The sequence below is a fragment of the Aquarana catesbeiana genome, linkage group LG08 (genome assembly GCF_042186555.1).
Source record: "Aquarana catesbeiana isolate 2022-GZ linkage group LG08, ASM4218655v1, whole genome shotgun sequence".
NCBI lineage: Eukaryota > Metazoa > Chordata > Amphibia > Anura > Ranidae > Aquarana > Aquarana catesbeiana.
This window is the reverse complement of record NC_133331.1, coordinates 193702089-193724811: the sequence shown is the minus strand read 5'-3', so window position 1 is coordinate 193724811 and position 22723 is coordinate 193702089. Positions and strand designations below refer to the sequence as shown.

General features: G+C 41.8%; 1 long non-coding RNA gene across 1 annotated transcript; it reads right to left on the bottom strand.

Moving 5' to 3' along the window:
- Window positions 1-833: 833 nt before the first annotated feature.
- Window positions 834-21517, bottom strand: LOC141106197 (uncharacterized). The gene is made up of 3 exons (XR_012235692.1): window positions 21316-21517; window positions 5950-6024; window positions 834-1050 (listed from the first exon to the last, which is right to left on the bottom strand). It is a non-coding gene; the product is annotated as an uncharacterized lncRNA (long non-coding RNA).
- Window positions 21518-22723: the final 1206 nt, after the last annotated feature.

Sequence of the window (22723 nt, the reverse complement as noted above, 5' to 3'; positions counted from 1 at the left end):
CACCAGTTACATCCGGTGTTGCCAACCGTCAGTATTTTTACTGGCAGCCAGTAAAAAACGGGCACTTTTCTCCTGCCAGCAAATGCCAGTGACAGGATAAGGTTGCCAGTAAAAAATATAGCTGTGACACTTGGCCCGGCCAAAACCATTTGAGTGCCTTCTACAATTATTAGGACAGTGCTGGCAGGGGGGGGGCGGGTCTGGTGTAGGCAGTGCCTGAGCATTTCGTGTGATGTCATGGTGCAAGGGAACCAAGTCGACCGTCAGGAACCTTGTGTGAGCAAGGCAAGCTGGAAGCGGCACTGTCAGTGCTGTTTGGACTGGAGTGTACTGAAGGGACCATCTGGCGAGGACAAAGACTGTCACTGTAACTCAGGGGAGGACGTGTCGGTGAGGTGTCATTATCATCTGTACGGCTGCACACTGCTGTCAGTGTTACCGTGAGAGTCAATTTCACGTGTGTGTGCCGCCTATTCACATTTCTTGCCCTCCTGAGTCCTGTCCCTGAACTACTTACTTACTAGTAAATCTATCGTATTTACTATCGTAAAAAAATAAGAAATGTTTTTTATGCCTTAATATCTACATTAAATCACATTGCTAATTGTATTTGTTTGTAGCCTAAAAACTAAAATGTGCACTTAAAACTAATTTTGGTAACTTTTGAAAATGCCAGTAAAAACGTGGCTGTGCCAGTAAATTTTAGGTGTCGTGTCAGTAAATTTCAATCTGGTAGGTTGGCAAAACTGGTTACGTCCATGCTGCTTTTTAACAGTGCTAAAGTATGACAACTGATCAAGTACAAGCTTTAAAGAATCGCACAAGAAAAAGAATAGACTTAAGGCTTTATTTGCAAGTCATCATGATACTTGATTTGGGATTTTGTACATTTAATCAAAGAAAATATATTTAAAATGGTTTAAATTTGATAAATCAGTTAAACAACAAAATGCCAGCTCTGTACATAGATTCACTTCTTGAAGCCACATTTCACTTTTGCTGTTGCCTTTTCACCAGCATCCTTTGCAACCTGACATCCTTTGTCTATAACTAGAGAGAGAGAGAGAAAGACAGCGTTAACCGAGGCTGGGTGACTACCAAAATATAATCAGAGTTGCATAACAAAATGAAACCAATAAATTCATTACTTAGTCAATTAAAGTTGAACATTTGAAGTGAAAAAGGTTTGGAACCCACATCAGGTTTAATTTTTGAACTCTGTCAAAAACTGAAAGGAGTTTTAGGTGGAGTTCCTTTTAATAAATAGCTGAGCCACACTTTAACATTGTGGTATCATGTGTTTAAACCTTGAATTTTGTAGAGGTTACCTGTGGGCAGACAAATTCATTACCACCAGTACTTGGATAACCTTAGAAGAACTCCACACCAACCCTGACCTCTCTAACTCTTTGGAGGCAATCCCTGTTACCCCATTTGCTCCACTCCTGCTCCAAACCCCACAGGTTTGTTAGAACTGTCTTTATATTTGAGGAGCTGTGCAAGGGGTGAGGTTCCATATAAAAGTCACTCTCTACATCTTACTATCTTTTGTTGTACTCTTAAGCCTCGTACACACGATTGGATTTTCCACAGACAAAGCGTCGGACTTTTGTCCGAAGGGCGTTGGCCAGGAACTTGTCTTGCATACAAACGGCACACAATTATTGGCAAACAAACACGAACGTAGTGAAGTACTACATGTTTTTTCATCCCTTTAGCACCACCCTTTGGGCACCTTCTGCTAATGTTGTGTTTGGTGAACATTGATTCCGAGCATGCGTGTTTGTACTTTGGACTTTTGTCCGACGGACTTGTGTACACACACTCAGAAAATCCGACAACACACCGTTGTCCGCGGAAAATTTGTAAACCTGCCATCCAACATTTGTCCACGGAAAGTTGGTCAACAATTGTCTGATGGAGTGTACAAATGGTCAGATTTTCCGCCAACAGCCTGTCATCACACAATTCCTGTTGGAAAATCCGATTGTGTGTACTAGGCTTAACTCCTTGCCGAAACTCTCATTCTTCTGATAGTGGGAAAAAGACATTACACTTAAAATTATCAAAAAAATAAGGCACTACTTTTTTACCCATCTATCTGCAGTAAATATCAGGAGATCAGGATTACAAAAGCATCACTGATTTGTTCAGGATACGATCGATTCTTTTCAAATTCTATCCATTGGAAGGCCAATGCTGGTGTTTCAATTTAGCCAAAGATACCTCCTGGGGGTGAATTCTGACCAATATCATACACTAGTTCACCAACACACCTCTCACTGCTGCCCCCTTCCTTTTTTTCTTTCACTCAATCTCACCAGTCCCCTTTCTTTATCTCTATTTGTCTCCCATGCCCCCTTTCCCTCACTTTCCTCTACTCAGGTTGTCGGCTCCGCTCTCCTCAAGTTTATCCTGTTAAGTCCTTGATACCGCCTTCCCCCAAACCTATTCTTCTCCTCCCCATTACCCCATCCTTTTGTTGGCTACTATAAAAAAATTTGAAATGTCTTGTTTTCACAGTTTTATTGTTACTGCCGGTTCACACAGGGGCGACTTGTCAGGCGACCCAGCCGCCTGACAAGTCGCCTCCCGTTCTGTACTACGGAACCGTTCTAATAGGAGCGACGCAAGTCGCTCCGACTTAGAAAAAGGTTCCTGTACTACTTTGGGGGCGACTTGAGGCGACTTGCATAGACTTCTATACAGAAGTCGTTTTGCAAGTCACCGTGGAAGTCGTGTGCAGGTCGCCTCGGTGAGGCGACCTGCAAGTCATGCCGCCCCTGTGTGAACCGGGGCTTACAGTCCATGGAACATAGCCTTCTCAGCAGGTCTTTTTTTGAACAATGTCAGCGTGAGTCTGTCTTTATTAACATACTATGCAAGAAGCCTAGCCTGTTAGTAATCAAATCTAGTTACAATTGATAAGGACAATCTGCCTGCACAGTACAGGTGGGGTTAATTTGTAAATGTGACCAAAGGCAGAACAAACACAACAACAATCCTTGTGCATGTGGGTCTTTATATTGGCCAGAAGTGGCTTGCCAGCTTGTTCGTACAAACTAAGGATGAGGTACTTTAAAGTACACTCATCGGCCACTTCATTAGGTACACCTGTTCAGTTGCTTGGTAACAAAAATTGTTAATCAGCCAATCACATGGCAGCAACTCAATGCATTTAGGCATCTAGATGTGGTGAAGACTACTTTCTGAAGTTCAAATCAAGCACCATAATGAGGAAAAAAGGGGATTTAAGTGACTTTGAACGTGGCATGGTTGTTGGTGCCAGAGGGGCTGGTCTGTGTATTTCAAAAACTGCTGATCTACTGGGATTTTCACACACAACTATCTCTGGGGTTTACAGAGAATGGTCTGAAAAAAGAGAAAATATCCAGTAAGCGGCCGTTGTGTAGACGAAAATGCCTTGTTGATGTCAGAGGAGAATGGACAGACTGGTTTCAGATGATAGAAAGGCAACAGTAACTCAAATATCCACTCGTTACAACCAAGGTATTCAGAATACCATCTCTGAATGCACAACACATCAAACCTTGAAGCAGATGGTCTGTAGCAGGAGAAGACCACACCGGGTGCCACTCCTGTCAGCTAAGAACAGGAAACTGAGGCTACAATTCGCACAGGCTCACCAAAATTGGACAATAGAAGATTGGAAAAATTATTGCCTGGTCTGATGAGTCTTGATTTCAGCTGCGACATTCAGATGGAAGGGTCAGAATTTGGCGTACACAACATAAAAGCATGGATCAATCCTGCCTTGTATCAGAGGTTCAGGCTGGTGGAGGTGGTGTCAATGACAATATGTTCAGTGAACTCCAATGGCCTCCATAGTCACCAGATCTCAATCCAATAGAGCACCTTTGGGATGTGGTGAAATGGGAGATTGGCATCATGGATGTGCAGCTGACAAATCTGCAGCAAATGCGTGATGCTATCAGGTCACTATGGACCAAAATCTCGGAGAAATGTTTCCAAAACCTTGTTGAAGCTATGCCACAGAGAATTAAGGCCGTTCTGAAGGCAAAGGGGGGTCCAACCTGATACTAGCAAAGTGTACCTAATAAAGTGGCCATGAGTGTATATCTAAACCCAAGAACAAAACTTTAATATTTTTGCTGTAATCCTACCACCAACATACTCCCTGTCCAAGGATGACAGTGCTCACTGACCATGTTTATGGGGCTGCAGTGTTGTGATCCTAGGACAGAATTACAAAACACCTTCCCCTCTCTTCATTTCCATAACTTCGATGGAAATGTTCTTTAGATCACATAGATAATCAAGGCCGCAAGGTAAGACAACTTGAGATAATGCAGCAGAGTACATTTCTTTTAGGATCAGCAGGTATTTTTACACTTATGAAACAGATATAAAAAAACATGTCCAATGATATAATTAACTTTTATACCAAATATGAGAGTTTCTTTGTTAGGGTTTACATAAACTTCAAAGACTATGATCAACATAAGTTTACCCATAGACAATGAAATGGCTGGAGAGGGCAACAATTGTATGGGAGACCCGGCTGTCTTCACAAACAGCCATACTAGGTTAGAAAAACTTCCCCCCAACTGTTCACTTCTCCCAATTCTGCTTATTTTCTTCTCACAACAGAAATAAACTGAGATTTAAGCTGGTCATACACTAGTACATTTTCATATGAAAATGTTTTTCCTAATCTTTAGTGGGGTCAAATCGAAATTCGTTTTAAACAGCAGTGACAAGAAAATTCTGGATTAATGGAAGTTGGATGGGGATTTTTTTCTTGATTGATCGGATTTCTTTCTTTTTAATTTAAGTTTTGCACAAGATACATATAGGAAAAACAGAAAAGCCTAATTCTGCTCAATTGAACAAAGATGTATAAACCAAAGGAATGGGCATTCGGTACCAGTACCCTAGGGCAAATTCAGAGCTTATGTTTTTTTTTTTTTTTTTTACCCATAAGGCATCTATCTGCAGTAGATATCAGGAGATCAGGATTACAAAATCATCACTGATTTGTACAGGAAACCATCCATTCTTTTCAAATTCTACCCACAGCTGGGAGGCCAATGCTGGTGTTTCAGTTTGGCCAAAGGTACCTCCTGACCAATATCATACACTGAATCCTACTCCCCTCCCTACCCATGTCAAGGGACATTGGGCAATAAAAATGTACAAACGATTATGGAATCAAGTAGACACCTCTGAATATACTATGTCATAGGGAATTCAAACCATATATTTTGTGGATTTATTTTTAATGATCACATTTCTAACAGTAGACATGGTTTTCGTTCTGGAAAATCCACTTAACTCCAAAAACAAATCTTAAAAGCAAACTTTTTTTAAAGTTCTTTCAAATTACATCCATCAGGTCATCGTATGTGTATTTTTAATTTGAAAATCTACTAGTGCATGAGCAGCTTAACTTCATTCTCTTGTTTTTTTTTTTTTAACAGACAGGGACAAGTGTTTGCAGAAAATGTAGACATTCTACATTTTAGTCAAGTGTCAAGACACTAGAAACTATAGAAATATAAAACAAAAGTTCAGTATATATTAGAAGTACTATGGTAAAGACTTAAATTGTGATATAAAACAATTTACTATTTATTAGAAGTACTATGGTAAAGACTTAAATTGTGATATAAAACAATTTACTATTTATTAGAAGTACTATGGTAATGACTTAAATTGTGATAAAAACAAGGCAAAAATTGCCCTATAAAATGTAGAGACCATGACCGCCACGTGTAAAAGAAGCTATTAGCTCTTTATTTTTTTTATGGTGGTGATAGTAGGGGGACTACAAAATATTTGGGCAGGTACAGATAAATAGTTTTAGGGAAAAATTTAAACGCACTCAGTTTTAATATACTTATACAGAAATCCACTTTCAGACAATTTTATGTTCTAATATTGTAATATTATAATAATATAACTTGCCTTCTTGACCAATTTTTTGGCCCTCTTCTGCAACCTGTTGGGCAGTTTCCTTCGCGGCATCTGTTCCTTGTTTCACTACAAAAATATAAGAACATTTATGCAAATAGAATTTCACTTTTCTTTAGAAATAAAATGTTAAGTAAAATTGAACACAATTATATTTTTTTCTGTTATATACAGCTGTGTGTATCAAGCTGTAGCTGCATTTAACATATACAACATGTTTTTATGGCATTTTTTATAGGAACTCCAAATTGAAATAAGGACTGTAATAGCTATCTAAAAAAAAGAGAGCTTCTGTTAGGTGCATTCATTGTTCTACTGTGGTTTGGTTCTCAAGGTATAAAAGGAAAAGGAAACTTGTTGCAATACAAACATACACGATTCCCTGCTGCCCTCTGCTTTGAAAATGCAAGTTTCCTGGCTGCTGTGCTGACCTTCTTGCTTTTACAGTTTGATTCGCTGACTTGTGACTTGGCTTTGACTTGTCTGATCTGTGTACTTGTTCCAGGAGCATGACACAGAAATCAATGAAACCAATTTTATCAGGAGCTCCCTGATGGAAGCCCCAAAATGACTATTATGACAGGTTTACTCTGCTGACCGCCAATCCTTTCAGATCACTGCAATTTCCAGACTGTAGAATGATGTATGTATGCATTGAAACTTCAGTTTAAATTTGTTGTGCAGAGTTCCAGTATCTGTTGATGTATAGGAGCTGACAATTGTTATAGAAAAAAGATTATTTTTTTTTGTATTTTTTTTTTTTCTTTTTTAATTTACCAGTGTTATATAAAGACATACAGTACAACAAATATGTCAGTATTAAATGTCTTGCTAGTTTTTATTGGTCTCTGAAGCTTGCACAGGTGCGATCATGAATGTTTTAGTAGTACATCTAGGTGTGGTGAGAGCGAGTATGAGTTCCAGCATGTATGACACGGGTAGAAGGATGAAGAGCCAATGCCATCACCTAGATCTGGGTGCGGTTACACCTGCAGAGAGACCAGCACAAGACATAGCAAAGCCTGATTCCTGAAGGCACACCCTGAACAGAGGCAGCAGAGTGTACCGTTGACAAAATCCTATTCATATTGTCACTACCATACCTCCCAACTTTTTGAGACGGGAATGAGGGACACCTATCACCAAAAGTATGCAGGCATAGGACACACCATTTGCCACGCCCCCTTAAAGGAGAATTGTACAAAAAACAAGATTGGTTAAACTCACAAGTGCTTTTTTTTTTACCACTACTATTCCTTTATATTGGCTTTTGGGATTTACAAATGCAACAATTTAGAAATCAGATGAAAACACTTTTTGATAGATAAAAAGTGCATCTTATATATATATATATCTATACAGATCAGATCAAAATGAGGGACAAATGAGGGACAGAGGGACATTGCTCCAAATGAAGGACAGTCCCTCGAAATCAGGGACAGTTATGTCACTACTGTCAGTTTACGCTAGGCTATTATACAAGCATCCAAGGAAGTATGTTTTTCCTCCCAAAAACATGTGCTTCCATGAAAATATGAAAGATGACCCTAGCACAGCATAGCATAGCCTGGCAGCAGTTGATAGATAAATCCATAGCCATTTTGAACACTGGTGCAATTAAATGAGCACATTTTAGTATTATTGTTTTATACATCTGTAGTGGGTTTGCCTTTAAATTGTACCTTTAGGCTGGGTTCACACGATTCCCCACATCCAATTTGCAATAGCAGGAGATTTTGACCGACTCTCAATGAAGCCGGTTCACATATCTCTGGTGCAAATTTGCACAGGGGTCCTGTGCGTCTTTTGGTCAGTTTTAGGTCCGAATTCAGACAAAAATTTGGGCTGAAATCGGACCTGAAATGGTGAACCAGGACGCACCGGACCCCTGCTGTAAGCCACATGCGGCGATGGTGTGAACCCAGCCTGATATCTGTGAAAAAAAATGGATTCAGTCTCCTCTCTGCACATCACATCTTTTCAAATAATCAGGAATAACAACTGTCCTGGCCTACCCTTGAGATTGTGCAGTCTTCATGACTGTGGAGCTTTGGCATTATCTGTGAAGGCAGGCATGAGGCGGGCACAGCCTTGGATTATAAAGACATTCCGGGTAAATGTGCAAAGTTGTTGGGGATGGTCATTTTACTCGATGGCCACAAAGAATGCCATATTTTCACACACATATAAACACTGACTGCTGGCTAGCCAGGCAATACAAAACACCACTGGGATTTTATAAAGATACCTGACTCTATATGCAGAGACATGATGGGATGTGCAATTCTCAATATTTTCTAAAAAGTACAGTTACATTTTAAAGCTAAGCTCCAGGCAGCTAAATATCAATGGAAACAATGTGCAGCACTACAACATGTGATGCTTTAACCGGCTCCTATGTGATCTACCCACAACTGAAACATACTGTATGTGAAATACACAGTTATTTCTGCCAAAAAGCATGTGATATGCCAATGATATGTGATAGGCCAATGATAAAAGCAGCAGCATATAGGATTCCAGTGTTTCACCCAACATGGTGCACAGGAAAGGTTTACCAGAATATACTGACCCTTGAATACAAGGGCAATCAAAACAGCTTTCTTTACATGAATCCTCCTTGGCTCCCAGCTCCTCCAGTTTCCCAGCACAATATAGCAAGTGTCACCAGATCTCCCAGTGTTGGGATTGAGTTCGCCTGCTGGTGGCACTGTGGTGCTCTGGGCCGATTGCTGCTGTTCCAGTGTCCACCAGCAGGTGTCTCCCAGCAATCAGCAGGTTCCAGCATTCAGCTCCACCTGGCCACACCTACTGGGAGGGAACTTAAATACCACTTGCTATGGCTCCTTGCTCATATGGCTCCTTGCCTCAGTGTTTTGGCTGCTCCTGCCTTGTCCATGTTTGCTGTGTTGCTGCCAGACTCTGTTGCCATTTACCATTGATCTTGCCCTGTATCCAGTGCCCTGTTGCTTTGTTCCTTTCTCAGTCTTGTTTGCCTTCTTCCCATCTGCTCCCCCAGTTTTCTCCCTGCCCTGTATATTCCCTGTGTAGGTATTTGTATAGTTAGTTAGTTGTTAAGTCTCTGCATTTTGGTTGTTCAGTTTTGACTTTCACACGTTCTCATGTTTATTGCTGTTGGTGTGTGGTTATTGTTCACTGTAAATAAATCTCACTTTAAAGATATACATAGATGGTCTGGTCCCAGTTTCTGTGTGTAGCTACATGTATCTGGTCTCCCAGTTGGTGAATCCTGACACCCAGGTGATCACCGACTCCCAGACCTCGATTTTATATGTAGGGCATTTAAGGGAATAAACAGACTCCCTATAGTGTAAAACCGCAAATGTAAAAAATGTACACTTACTACATAAATTGCAATCCACAGTGCTGTATACAGTGAGAAATTCCAATGCACCAATATCAAAAGGTGGCTGCTGTCTGGGCACATGTGTGCTGACATACGCCAAGGCTCCTCCCTACGCGTTTCGTCATACATGAAGTCACATGTGTATTTCATATATGTTTCAATTATGTAGGTATATCACATACAAGCCATTTAGGGCATCACATATATATTGTTGTACTTGCTGCACATTTTTCTATTCATATTTGTATGTCTTGTGTCAGGACGTTGTGTTAGTAGCTGCAGGATTTCACATTGTTTCTTCAATTCAAGGTGAATTTAAGTGCACATTTTGTGTTGTTATTATATTGTAAACAGCTAAATATGCGAATGAAATGCATATATGGTAGTAGTTTTACCTATCAAAGGATATGCGTTTCTTTCCACCCAGTCCTGATTTACATGCCCCTGGCAGACAGCACAGCCAGGCAGTTGAAATGATTTAGGGTGCATTCACATTTGAGAATGCACCCTGGTTATGATTACCTGTGAAAACCCCAGTGAGGGTTCCTGTGATTGAGTAGGAAGCCCCATTGAAAGCTATTCAATAAAATGAAGACATTTTAAGAGCAACAACCGGAGTGCGGATCATTTTTTCTACATTGCTGTCAGGGCTGGATCAGCCCTTCCTCCTCTGAGCTGGCCGCTCAGCTGTCGGCTAATTGCCAGCTCTCATCTCTCTCCACAGTTAACCAGCTGTTGTGGATCTGCTCGTCAGTCCCGCCTACTTAAAGATCTCCAGCTCACTTCATTCCTGCCTTCGCCTTTGTCACATCACAAGAAACCATCTCCTGCGTTCCTGTTTAAAGACTGGCTTTTCTGACATCCCTTCTGGCTCCTTATCCTGCTTGCTGTTCCTCTACTTGGATCCCTGACTTCTGGCCTGGCTGATTACCCAATCTGGTTACTGGACTATGGCTATGCTTTGACTACGCTTACTCTATTTACCTTTTTATTTTACTGTACTTCTGTCTCGGTCTGGTTCATGGTTTCTGACAATTGCCCCATTGAAAGCACCTAATCGTGCCCACTTGCATGTAATCTCTCAAGTAGCGATTACATGTGAGTGATCAGTGCTGGACGCAGGACATACACTATATTGCGAAAAGTATTGGGACGCCTACCATTCTTCCAGAAGCGCATTTGTGAGGTCAAGCACCGATGTGGACAAGAAGGCCTGGCTCACAGTCTCCGCTCAAATTCATTCCATTCATGCCAGTCAAGTTCCTCCATCCCAAACTCGCTCATCCATGTCTTTAGGAACCTTGCTTTGTGCACTGGTCCAAATCATTTGGTGGAGGGGGGATTATGGTGTGGGGTTGTTTTTCAGGGGTTGGGCTTGGCCCCTTAGTTCCAGTGAAGGGTACTCTTAAGGTGTCAGCATACTAAGGCATTTTGGACAATTTAAACTTTGTGGGAACAGTTTGGGGATGGCCCTTCCTGTTCCAACATGACTGTGCACCAGTGCACAAAGCAAGGTCCATAAAGACTTGGATGAGCGAGTTTGGGGTGGAGGAACTTTACTTGACTGGTCTGCACAGAGTCCTGACCTCAACCCCATAGAACACCTTTGGGATGAATTTGAGCGCAGACTGCGAGCCGGACCTTCTCATCCAACATCAGTGCCTGACCTCACAAATGCGCTTCTGGAAGAATGGTCAAACATTCCCATAGACACACTCCTAGACCTTGTGGGCAGCCTCCCCAGAAGAGTTGAAGCTGTTATAGCTGCAAAAGGTGGGCCAACTCAATATTGAACCCTACGGACTGAGACTGGGATGCCATTAAAGTTCATGTATGTGTAAAGGCAGGCGTCCCAATACTTTTTGGTAAAAAAAGTAACTTTTTGTGAGTGGGTGCGATTAGCTGCAACAGCCTGCAGAATCCCATTGCTTTTACTGGAGCTGCTTACTCGCACCTAATCGCAGGAACCCCACTGGGGTTCTCGTTGGTAACAGCGGCCGTGGTGCATTCACTAGTGTAAATGCACTGTTATCTCTACTGCATTTAAAAAGTACAGCCTAGTCACCTTCCCGCCCTCATCCTGTATTTGGACAGAGAAGGAGCAGCAATTGGTTACCTTATCCTCTGCTCTCTCCTCCTGTCAGCATGTTACCTGTTAGTATGTTTGCATGCAGTTCACCTTATTGGCTACTAGTGTTTTCCCACCTTCTCCCTGTCTAAGTACTGCTATACAGATTACGAGAGCCTGATAAGTGATGTTCATATCTTTATACTTGTTGCACTTACAAATGCATTTTGTGATTTTTAATAATGACACAGCTGCATTAAATGATACACATACAAAAAAGACATTGTATCTATTATTGTTTGCAAAGGCTGTGCTGCTTTTATCGTCAGTTTCAACATTTATTTTTCAGCATAGAGCTACAAATACCATTGGTGTTATGTCATTTTAAGCTACTCTACATTCCCACACAACCCATTTGCTTTGTTTTTTGTTAAAGTGCATTGTAGATGTGTTTTTATTACCTATGATGTGAAGGACCGAGCTGAATGGAAACAAACCACAATGATTCTGACAAGTACACAAAAACATCCGCATGCCAGTCTTTGTATTACAAGCTCCCTCTTTTTTTTTACACAAGCAGGGCTATACAAAACAGGGCTAATGATCATTTTCTATTGATTATTTTTCAATCCCATCGCTTTTGTTTACGTCAGTGGTTTCCAAATATTACAGCACACTGTTCTTTCCACTAATACCAATGATGGGGCACCATTCCTTCCACTCACACCAATGATGGGGCACTCTTCCTTCCACTGACACCAGTAATGGGGCACTATTCCTCCCACTGACATCAGCAATGGGGAATTATCTTTTTCACTGACACCAATGATGGGGCACTATTCCTCCCACTGCCAGCAACAATGAGGCACTATTTCCTCCACTGACACCAATGATGGGGCACTATTTCCTCCCACTGATAACAACGATGGGGCACTATTCCTCCCACGGATACCAATGATAGGGCATTATTCCTTCTACTGACACCAATGACAGAGCATGATTCCTCCCACTGACACCAACGACGGGTCACTATTTCTTCTACTGACACCAATGATGGGGTACTATTCTTCCCACTGATATCAACTATGGGGCACTATTCCTAACACTGATACCAATGATGGGGCACTATTCCTGCCACTGACACCAATGATGGGGCACTATTCCCCCCACTGGCACCAACAATAGGGCATCATTTTTTCCTCCCACTGACCACCAAGCCTTATGCCCCGTATACACGGTCGGATTTTCCGACAACAAATGTTGAATGTGAGCTTGTTGGAGGAAAGTCCGACCGTGTTTATGCTCCATTGAACATTTGTTATTGGACTTTCTGCCAACAAATGTTGGCTAGCAGGTTCTCAAATTTTCCGCCAACAAATGTTTGTTGTCAGACTTTCTGATGGTGTGTAAACAAGTCCGTTGGACAAAAATCCATGCATGCTCAGAATCAAGTACAAGCCGGAGATATAACTAGCATTCGTAATGGAGATATCATGTACGTCTTGTACGTCACTACGTTCGTAATTGTTGGCCAACATTTGTGTGACCGTGTGTATGTAAGACAAGTTGGAGCCAACACCCTTTGAACAAAAATCCACGGTTTTGTTGTCGGAAAGTCCGATCGTGTGTACGGGGCATAAGGCATTGTTTACTCCCACTGATGCTGAGACACTTTCTTCTCCCATTGACCACAGTCTGGCCCCACTACAGTCTGAAGTTGATACATTGGCCCTTTGCTTGGAAAGTTTGCAGACCCCTGGTTTATTAGTGAGAGCGGTGTTAGCTCACACATAGGTGAATGTTCCCCATCAGATCCACCCGTTGGTCGATGTTGACACTCTGATTGCTGGAAGGATATATAAATGTTGGGTTGTTGCGTTTTAGTGCGTAGTTTGCTCCTAGCTTAATAAAGGGCTAGATGTGGTCCGAAACATTGCTATGAAATGGGAGTTTGACTGTTTTGTACTGCCATGCTCTTGCAGTGAAGTGAAATGGACAGACCTGCATGTGTTTGCACATTGAGGTTCCTCAGAGTTGCCAAAGGAGGCTTCATCCTGGAAGCAGGCACTAAATAAGGTGTGCCATCCTGAAGTACAAGTATATGCCTGCAGCATAATGAGCTACACTACTTCTTATATGAATGAGACCTAATGTTGGAAATCTGTACTTTTTGCATGTGCTTCCAAGCTGTTACCCCAGACCCTGACGGAAGAAAACCAGACAGGATGAAATGTGTTACTGTTGATTTTATTGTTGCAAATCAATAAAGAAGAGTTTTTGAACGAAATACTTTGGATGTGCTGATTGCTTCATTATCTGATGTGATAATATTTAAAGAATATTATTTGAACATTCATTTTACATGCTGTTAGATCCTCCATTTCAATTTGTTTTACTGACAGCCAGATAACTGTAAACATTGCTTTGTTTACATTCAGCCTGTCTGCAGTCTGCTCTGCATTGCTTCAACAACAACATGTCTGTAGATCGGCACTGAGAATAAAACAGCATTGGAGGTCCCTCTAGATGTGCATTCTGCTTTCCACAATTGGATGTCTAGAATCACATGACCTGGAAGAACATGAAAATTAGGCCCCTTTCACACATGCGGACCATTCAGTTCATCAGTTCAGTCACGTCTTTTCAAAGAAAAAACGGATGAAGTTTTCAACGGTTTTCTATCAGAGCAAAAACGGATGGAAAACGGACCGTTTGTCAGTTTACATTTGTTTTTCATCCAATCTGGTTTTTTTTTTTAACAGAAGAAAAATAAGGCTTTCATCAGTTTAAAAAAAAAACTGATGATGTTTTTCCATAGAAATGCATTGATGTCCATTTTTCCGTCAATGGACAAATGAAAAATGGACAAACGGACCGCATGTGTAAAAGGGGCCTTAATCATGAATCGCTCATGGCATCGAAAACATTGGATCAAAGCGGAGGTTCACACAAAAATGGAACCTCCGCTTTTCGGAACCCTCCCCCCCTCCGGTGTCACATTTGGCAGGGGGGAGGGGGGTGCAGATACCTGTATAATACAGGTATTTGCACCCACTTCCGGGCATAGACTCCTGCGAGAGTCACGCCCCTTCCCGCACCCCCCTGCTGTCTCCTGGGAAACACACAGGTCCCAGGAGATAGCGGGGACCAGTTAGGACACGCAGCGCGACTCGCACATGCGCAGTAGGGAACCGGGAAGTGAAAGCGCAACGCTTCACTTCCTGATTCCCTCACCTAGGATGGCGGCGGCAGCTGCCGAGAGCCAAGTGATTAATCGGCTTCAGCTGCCAACATCGCTGGACCCTGGGACAGGTAAGTGTCCATTTATTAAAAGTCAGCGGCTGCAGTATTTGTAGCTGCTGGCTTTTAATATTTTTTTTTTTAGGTGGACCTCCTCTTTAAAATGGTATTAAACCAATCATTAGATGTGGTGGCTGCATTCATTTTCTTTCTTTAAGGCCCCTTTCACACATTTGTCCATTTTTCCGTTGATGGATGAAAAACAGACATCAATGCATCTCGATGGAAAAACAGATGTAAATGGATGATCATCGACATCAGTTTATATCCGCTTCAGTCAACATCTGTTTTTTGAAACTGATCAAAGCTCTATTTTTCTTCCGTTAAAAAAATGGATCAGATGAAAAACAAATGTAAACTGACAAACAATTCATTTTTCATCAGTTTTTGCATTGGTAGTGGATGTAAAAAGAACTGAGGGCAAGCTGCCAAGATCTTCCTTCAGGGCCAATTCACACCAAAATGCAATGCAGGAAACCCGTTCCATATATGCTTCCTGCACTGTGTTTAAAATGCATTACACTTAGACCCCTTTCACACTGGGGTGGTTTTTAGGCGTTTTAGCGCTGGAAATAGCCTCTGATAAGTGCCTGAAAACTGCCTCCCATTCATTCAAGTGTGACTTTTCACACTGAGGTGGTGTGCTTGTGGGATGTTCTGAAAAGTCCTGCAAGCAGCATCTTTGGGGCGGTTTGGGAGTGCTGTATTTAGCGCTCCCAAAACGCCCTGCCCATTGGAATGAATGGGCAGCGCTTCCAAACTGCTTCCAAAGTGCCTGAAACGCGATTCGCAAGCACCGCAACACGGGAGTTTTTTAACACCTTCTTTGGGGTTAAAAGCTCCCCGCTAGCGGCCGAAAAGCGCTTTATCACCAATGCTGCCGCGGCCCCAGTGTGAAAGGGGTCTTAAGATCTGCAGTGGGTGTCAGTGTTAGCTTAACAAAAAAACAAACAAAAAAAATGTCTTTTTCTGCCATCACTTTTCTATAAAGTAGTGCATGCACTATTTTTTGTGCTGTCTAGCATGATTTCAACTCATTCAAATGAATAGGCTGAACTTGCACTGCACCGGATCGCGTGTGAATCGCATAGGAACGCATAGCACATTCCTGTGCAATTCATGGTGTGAACTGGCCCTCATAGAAAATCCTGAGATTTCAGTGCCTCTGTTGGGATCTTTGAGAATTAATTTATCATCAATGCCTATAGCTACAGACATGAATGATGACTTATTTTAAAATGCTTTCACTGCTTGGTCAAAATATTTTTGCATAGTTCAGTGATGAATGCTAATCCTCTAGGACAGGAGAGTTTAAAGGTTGGGTAGCACATATTGAGAATCCAGGTATTCACGTACTGGTCATGTCTATCATGTAAAAAAAAAAATGATGGAGCTTGCAACAATCAAATTCAATTAAATCATATGATCTGCTGGTATGGTCAGTGGAACAAGAGACAGGCTGCTCTCCAGCAAAGTTGGAAGCAGTACAGGTACCTTAGAGCATACAGGTATATTGGGTCTCTTTAAAATGACACACTTTATATGTGCTATGTTAGCACCCAGAAAACTGCTCATTTCATAGACCTGGGCAAGTTAAATCTTACATTAACACACAGCAAACATTTAAAAAAAGATAGAAACCAACCGAAACTTGACTTTACAGTCTTTATTGTGATCTTCGAAAATAACTTACTTTACAGTATATTCAGCTTGAGAGGTGAGTGAGGGCTTGGTGAGCACTTTGTTTCTGAGAGGTGAGTGAGCACTTTACCGTTTCTTGAGATTATGTATATAGTTTAATGTCACAGAAAAGGGCACAGATGCCCTTTAAAGTGTTTTAACCTAGAATTGAAGTGGTTGAAAAGGTAATTTTTTTTTTATCTTAATGCATGCTCCGCATTAAGGTAAAAAACCTTCTGTGTGCAGCGCCCCCCCCCCCCCCTACACTTACCTGAGCCCCACCTTGATCCAGCGCAGTAAATCTCTCTACTCTCTTTCTCTCCTCACTGGCCATTGAGGCAGCAGTGGAAGGCAATGGCTTCTGCTCAGTAGTGGCTGGTGGTAATTTTTTTTTTTGGGGGGGGGGGGGGCAGCAAACAGTGCACCCACAGCCAACCCCCCCAGTCCAGTCGGTCGGGTCTAGAGCGGAGCACTTACCCCATCTATGGCAGGCATCACAGGTGGCTTTCCCTTCCCCTGCTCTCCTCCGTGGGCTTCACAGGCGGCGGGCATCACGGGCGGCTTCCCCTACTTGGTGGCTTCCGTCTCTTCCCTCCTCCTCAGTGGCCAATTGAAATGCTTCTCCTTTCTGCCAATGGGAAAACGGGTCTCAGACCCACTTCCTGATTGGTGGGGAGGAGATTCAGTGTGAAAATAGCGAATATTCATTTACCAATAGATATGAAAAAAGAGGTTTGAAATCTGCTGAAAATTTGAAAATCTCCGAAACGTGTTGGTGTTTGGTTATTTGTATCAATCTCCAGTACCACCATTGATTGGCTTCATTTTTGTCCTGTGGCTTCCGACCACTCATTCTTTCTATGTAATTGTGTACTGTACATGTAATATTATATATTTTTTAACTACTTTTGATAACACTAAATACTTTATATTTACACATTGTTTTCCTTGTGTTTGTACATTCCTCAGAGCCCAAAAAGTCCCAATTGTTAGGGGAGTTCTTTTTCGCTCATTGATTCGCTATTGTCACACAACTGGGTGGGCTCGGTTTGCAGTGCTCTGTGACCCGAGACCACACTATTTTGAAGCCTATTAGATCCTTTGGCTCTGATCACGTGCTTTAAAAAAACACCCCAACACTGGAATTCATGCATCCGGCATCCTGCATGGGGGCTGGATGCATGGATAGGGGGTGCAGCACCCGTGCGCCCTTAATGGACGGGCCGCCCCTGCTGCTGTCAATTACAGCCTGTGAGGAGAGAGCGGGGGTGGAGCTGAGCCACGCTGTGTGTGTCTATGGATGCACATAATGCAGTTTGCGATAGAGCCCACACGAGTGCCCCATAGTAAGTGGATTGCTATTGGGAAAATTGGCTTGGGGGGGGGAACCTGGAGCGCCAGTGGGGGGAACCACAGAAGAGGAAAAAAAAATTACATCCACAATCACTTTAACTGAAAACAAAGCGGCCATGTCTTTAATCCCCAGCTTGCTGCTTTATTATTAATTAGAATATCAGAATCAAAACGGAAAAATAGAATGTATCTGTTTCACCCTTACCAATCTGTTTAACCCCTACTTTGATTTTTATTATGCACAGAAAATAACAGTTGTTACACAGTTTATATGGGCAGCAAAGGTGTTATTTTTTTGTAGTTTTCCAACTTCAGGCTCAGTATATTATTGTACCATTTAATAGAGATACAAATACAGAATACATATATATGGTATGCATTTAAAGCAAACCTCTGCTTTACTGTTTGTGGCTGATAGGATAACCAGTTTTACACGTCTTATTTTTATTGGAATTCCCATAGTCTATATACATATGCTATACTACAACCTTTGTGCCTGGGGTGCAAAAATTCTGACCATTCTCAGGCTTTTGCATCCAACACTATCTTCATAATCATGAATGCTCAGCTCCACCAGGTATTTATGTTTATACTGTGGAGAGCAGCAGTGGAAGTGCTAGCAGAAAACCCTAGCACCTCCTTAGGCTTAATATACAAGGGGATGTTTTTACAACCTCTCTTGAACGATTTAACTTGACAGATAGTAACCCACGTTTAAAACGTCTGTTTTGCCGCGTTTACATGCCGCTTCTAGCTGCATTTTGTCGCGTTTGCGTTTAGAAGCATTTTTTTTTTTTTTTTTTTTAAATAGCCAAAAATGAAGTTACTGCGTTTAGCTGCATTTGGCATTTGAAATGCCTCTAAACACAGCTTCTGAACACATTTTTTTGGGTTCCAAAAAAAGCCTCTAAACGCAACTGCCTAGAAACTACTATAAACGACCCTGTGTACATGTACTGATAAGATAACAGAGGAGAGTTCAGGAGCAGTTGAAAAAAATGCCCAACTGCTCCTAAACGTCTGTTTACCAGCAGCAGTGTCTATCAAGCCTTACCTGATAGAAAACAGTAGCAATCAGTTAAGATCTTCTAAGCTGCTCGCTTAAAGCATATGGCTGGCCATACACAGTTGGAATCTCGGCCAATTCAGCAGGAACTGGACGAGATTTGAACCGGTAATGGGCAGACTGGATGTACCAATCTGATCAATCGATCAACTTGGGTACAGCCAGCCTTCCGGATTATCGCTATCGGTTGCTACAGTGGCTTCACCCGCCTGCCCTGCTGGGAGCAGACAATTGCTCGGCAGGAGGGATTCCCCTGTCAGCACTGACTGTCTTGATGGGGGAACTGTGCAAATTTCTTTCCTGCAACCCTCGGTTGCAGGAAAGAAATTTGCACTGTGTATGGCCTGCCTATATGTGTATATATATATATATATATATATATATATTTATATATATATTCCAAAGAGAGCGCCAAATGTTCAAGAGTCCAAGGTCATTTAATGATAAAATTGATTCATAGCAGAATAAAGTCAATGCATTTCGGAGGGGGGGGGGGGGCAAATCACACTCCCCCTTCATCAGAGCTTAAGAATTTTGACTGTGCGTAAATCGACTCAGGCGAGCAAATACCAAATAAATTTGCATTATGATTTACTGCTTGGAACAGTTTACGCCAGTGTTAGTGAATGCAGCAAAAACTTATCTCAAGACAAAATTAATAGAAACTTAGTCGGCACATCTCTGCAATACATGCACATTTCTCCATGTTTTTTTTCCTTTAAAGACCCTACAAGTATAGAAAAATAACTGTTGGTCCTTTGGAAATGCACTTAGCTCCTAAGTTATGTTGTGGGGTGACAGCTCACAGCATTTTGTGGAGTGGTATCAGCCCTGCCCAGCTGTCTTTTGCTAAACTACTGAATCTCACCCCATCCCCTCATCTTTATCTCCACAACTAATTGTTCTGTAGTTCAAGAAAACAACTGTGAGGTCTCATTAGGCTAATCAAGATGACACAGAAAGTGAGCACAAGAAACAGGACAGCCCGGAATTTCGGACATAATCTACAGATTTTTATTTTTATTTTGTAGCTATCCAACAGATATAACAAAATGCCGGCGGGTGAATATTTAACAGACCATGAGGCTTTCAGTGTAATGCCCTGTACACACGGTCGGATTTTCCGATGGAAAATGTGTGATAGGACCTTGTTGTCGGAAATTCTGACCGTGTGTAGGCTCCATCACACATTTTCCATCGGATTTTCCTACACACAAAGTTTGAGAGCAGGCTATAAAATTTTCCGACAACAAAATCCGTTGTCGGAAATTCCGATCGTGTGTACACAAATCCGACGGACAAAGTGCCATGCATGCTCAGAATAAATAAAGAGATGAAAGTTATTGGCCACTGCCCTGTTTATAGTCCCGACGTAGGTGTTTTACGTCACCACGTTTAGAACGATCGGATTTTCCCACAACTTTGTGTGATCGTGTGTATGCAAGACAAGTTTGAGCCAACATCCGTCGGAAAAAATCCTAGGATTTCGTTGTCGGAATGTCCGAACAAAGTCCGACCGTGTGTACGGGGCATTAGAGTTTACGTTTTCATTTGCCTCCAGGGTACTTGGCTTTCATTGCTATATGTAGCTTTAGGCGGGTACATACTATAATACTATAAAAAAATCGGGCGAATAATCGCCCGGTTTTCCTCGATGTTTCACAGCAAGTCAGAACCAAGGATAGAAATCATGTACGAAAATTCTCGTACGACAGCGCTTTTTTTTTCAGTTTTTTTTGGTTTCTGATCATGCAAACTCTTTTGTATTAGATATTTCTCGTACGAAAATGTTACAGATGAAACCAAAATTGTTTGTTCTGTTCACATACAAGAATATTTTGAAGTTTGTCCCTTCGGAAATTTTGGTTTGCAAAGTCGGAATAGGATGCCAAAAGTTGTGTACACACTAGACGAAAATCAAATGATCGAGCTTCGTACAGAATTTTTCTTCTGATTTTCTCATTGTGTATACCCCCCCCTTTACATGTGCATAAGGGGAACCAACAGTTTTTCTTTGGCATGCTTTGATGAAGTCAGAACAAAGCTGTGAGCAATTACATAAGTGACTACGTAGTCTTCTACACTGCACACATGAATCCTCTACAAATACAGTGCATGCAGCCTTTATGTTGTTTTGATATTTTTCCAAGCTGTGGAATGCTTCTCCCATGTTCCAGTATCCTTCATAATGCTAAATTATTAGATAAGGGGCTCAAATTAAACTTAAACTTCAATTAGCAAAGGTCAATATGTGCTGCTCAGAGTAGAATTATACATTTCTTTACCTATATGCATAATACAACCCTCCTGATTAGTGTATTGGTCTTTGTCTAGCAAAGTAAATGTGTACTTAAACCCATGAAAAGAACTCAGCAATATCTGTAACAGGTTAATAAATCAACAAATATTTGCTTGTTATACATTCGTTAGTAAATTACGCACTCTAGTTGACAGGTGTAAGGGATATAGTGAGTAGTGAATATGAGTGTAAAAATAATATAATATGAATTAAAAAATATTTCTTACCTATGTCGGACGTATTTACATCAATTCCACCTTTTTTTAAAAAAGACATTTTCAAATTTTGAATAGATCTAAATCGATGCCTCAGGGGAAAAAAAAACTGTTGGACGATCAAACAAACTGTTCAGAAGAGACAGTGGTGATGTGCCTTTATTTGTTCAGGATGCCCCTCCTTAAACCCCCTCCAGCAAAACATCATCATGACCATGGCATCTGCGTAAATGTGATAATCAACAAGTGGCGGAATTAATTTTTGAGCAGCATTGTTTTCCATTCCCTAGAGGCTGGGTGGTACAGTCACACTGGAAAATTCCAACCCCGTAGAAGCGATATTGCCTCTGGCACAAAAATACAGTTTTGCACATTTCTGATGGTCTGGTATGCTCATTTTACAATCTGCTGTGGATACTCAATGACTGAAAAGCCTTTTATACCGGCCCATCCTTTCATTCTTTTCTGTTTGTTTGTGTGTGGCCTAATAAAATTTAATTCAACTAAAAAGTAATGACCAAAGCCCACTAGCCCATAGTAACCAACCATTCTACTCCCATTTTCCTGACTATTTAAAATCAACAACAGATTGCTGGGCCTGGTGGATTCTCTAGCTCTTAAGAGAGTGATACGTACCCTGCTCTCCTTGCTATTTTATTATGCTAGGAAAATTATTATCTTATTGTGGAAATGCAGCTTCTACTGTTTCCTCCTGGAAGGCTCTATAAAACTATACCATTATTTAAAGCTATGTAGCAGAATCCCTAACCTCTTCCAGTCTAATGAGAACCTTTGAGGCCACAGACCGTTGACATCCTTCAATATGTAGTGGGTTGTGAGGCATAGTGGGTGCAAAGATGGTGAAAGTCATTGGGTGCCAGACACTTTTGGATGCAAAAGAGGTTTTATTTCTTTTAACTGTAGTTTTTATATTTTGAAGGGAAAGAGGGTTAGGGCCAGGACACCCTTAAGTAGTTGCAATTTCAATAGGCAGGGAGCCGTACAGGGAAAGGCCCCAGCAAGGTACCACTTCTGCAGGTGCAGGATTGCTGTCTCCTATGGCAACAGTGTTTAACACTTCCTAACGCAAAGTTCAACAGTTCCTTCAGCTTCACTACAATGTCCACTTGTAGCTCTTCAGCCCCTTGAGCTCCTAGTCTCTCATTGGACTCTGATTCACTGACTCTGAATCCCATGAGCTCCTCAAGGCTTTTGCGGTGGTATCTCCCTCAAGCATCACCCACGCTTCCCTGCTGCGTCCCTAGCCTGGCACTTCAGTTACCTTTCAAGGTTCACCCCTGCTGACCGGCTCGTTTCCTGGCTTGACACACAAGGCTGCTCTGCAAGCGTCACCTCCGCTGGTTGGGTCCCTGACTTGATCGCCCCCTGAAGATTCCCGATTCTCCCCCGTGCCCGTTCG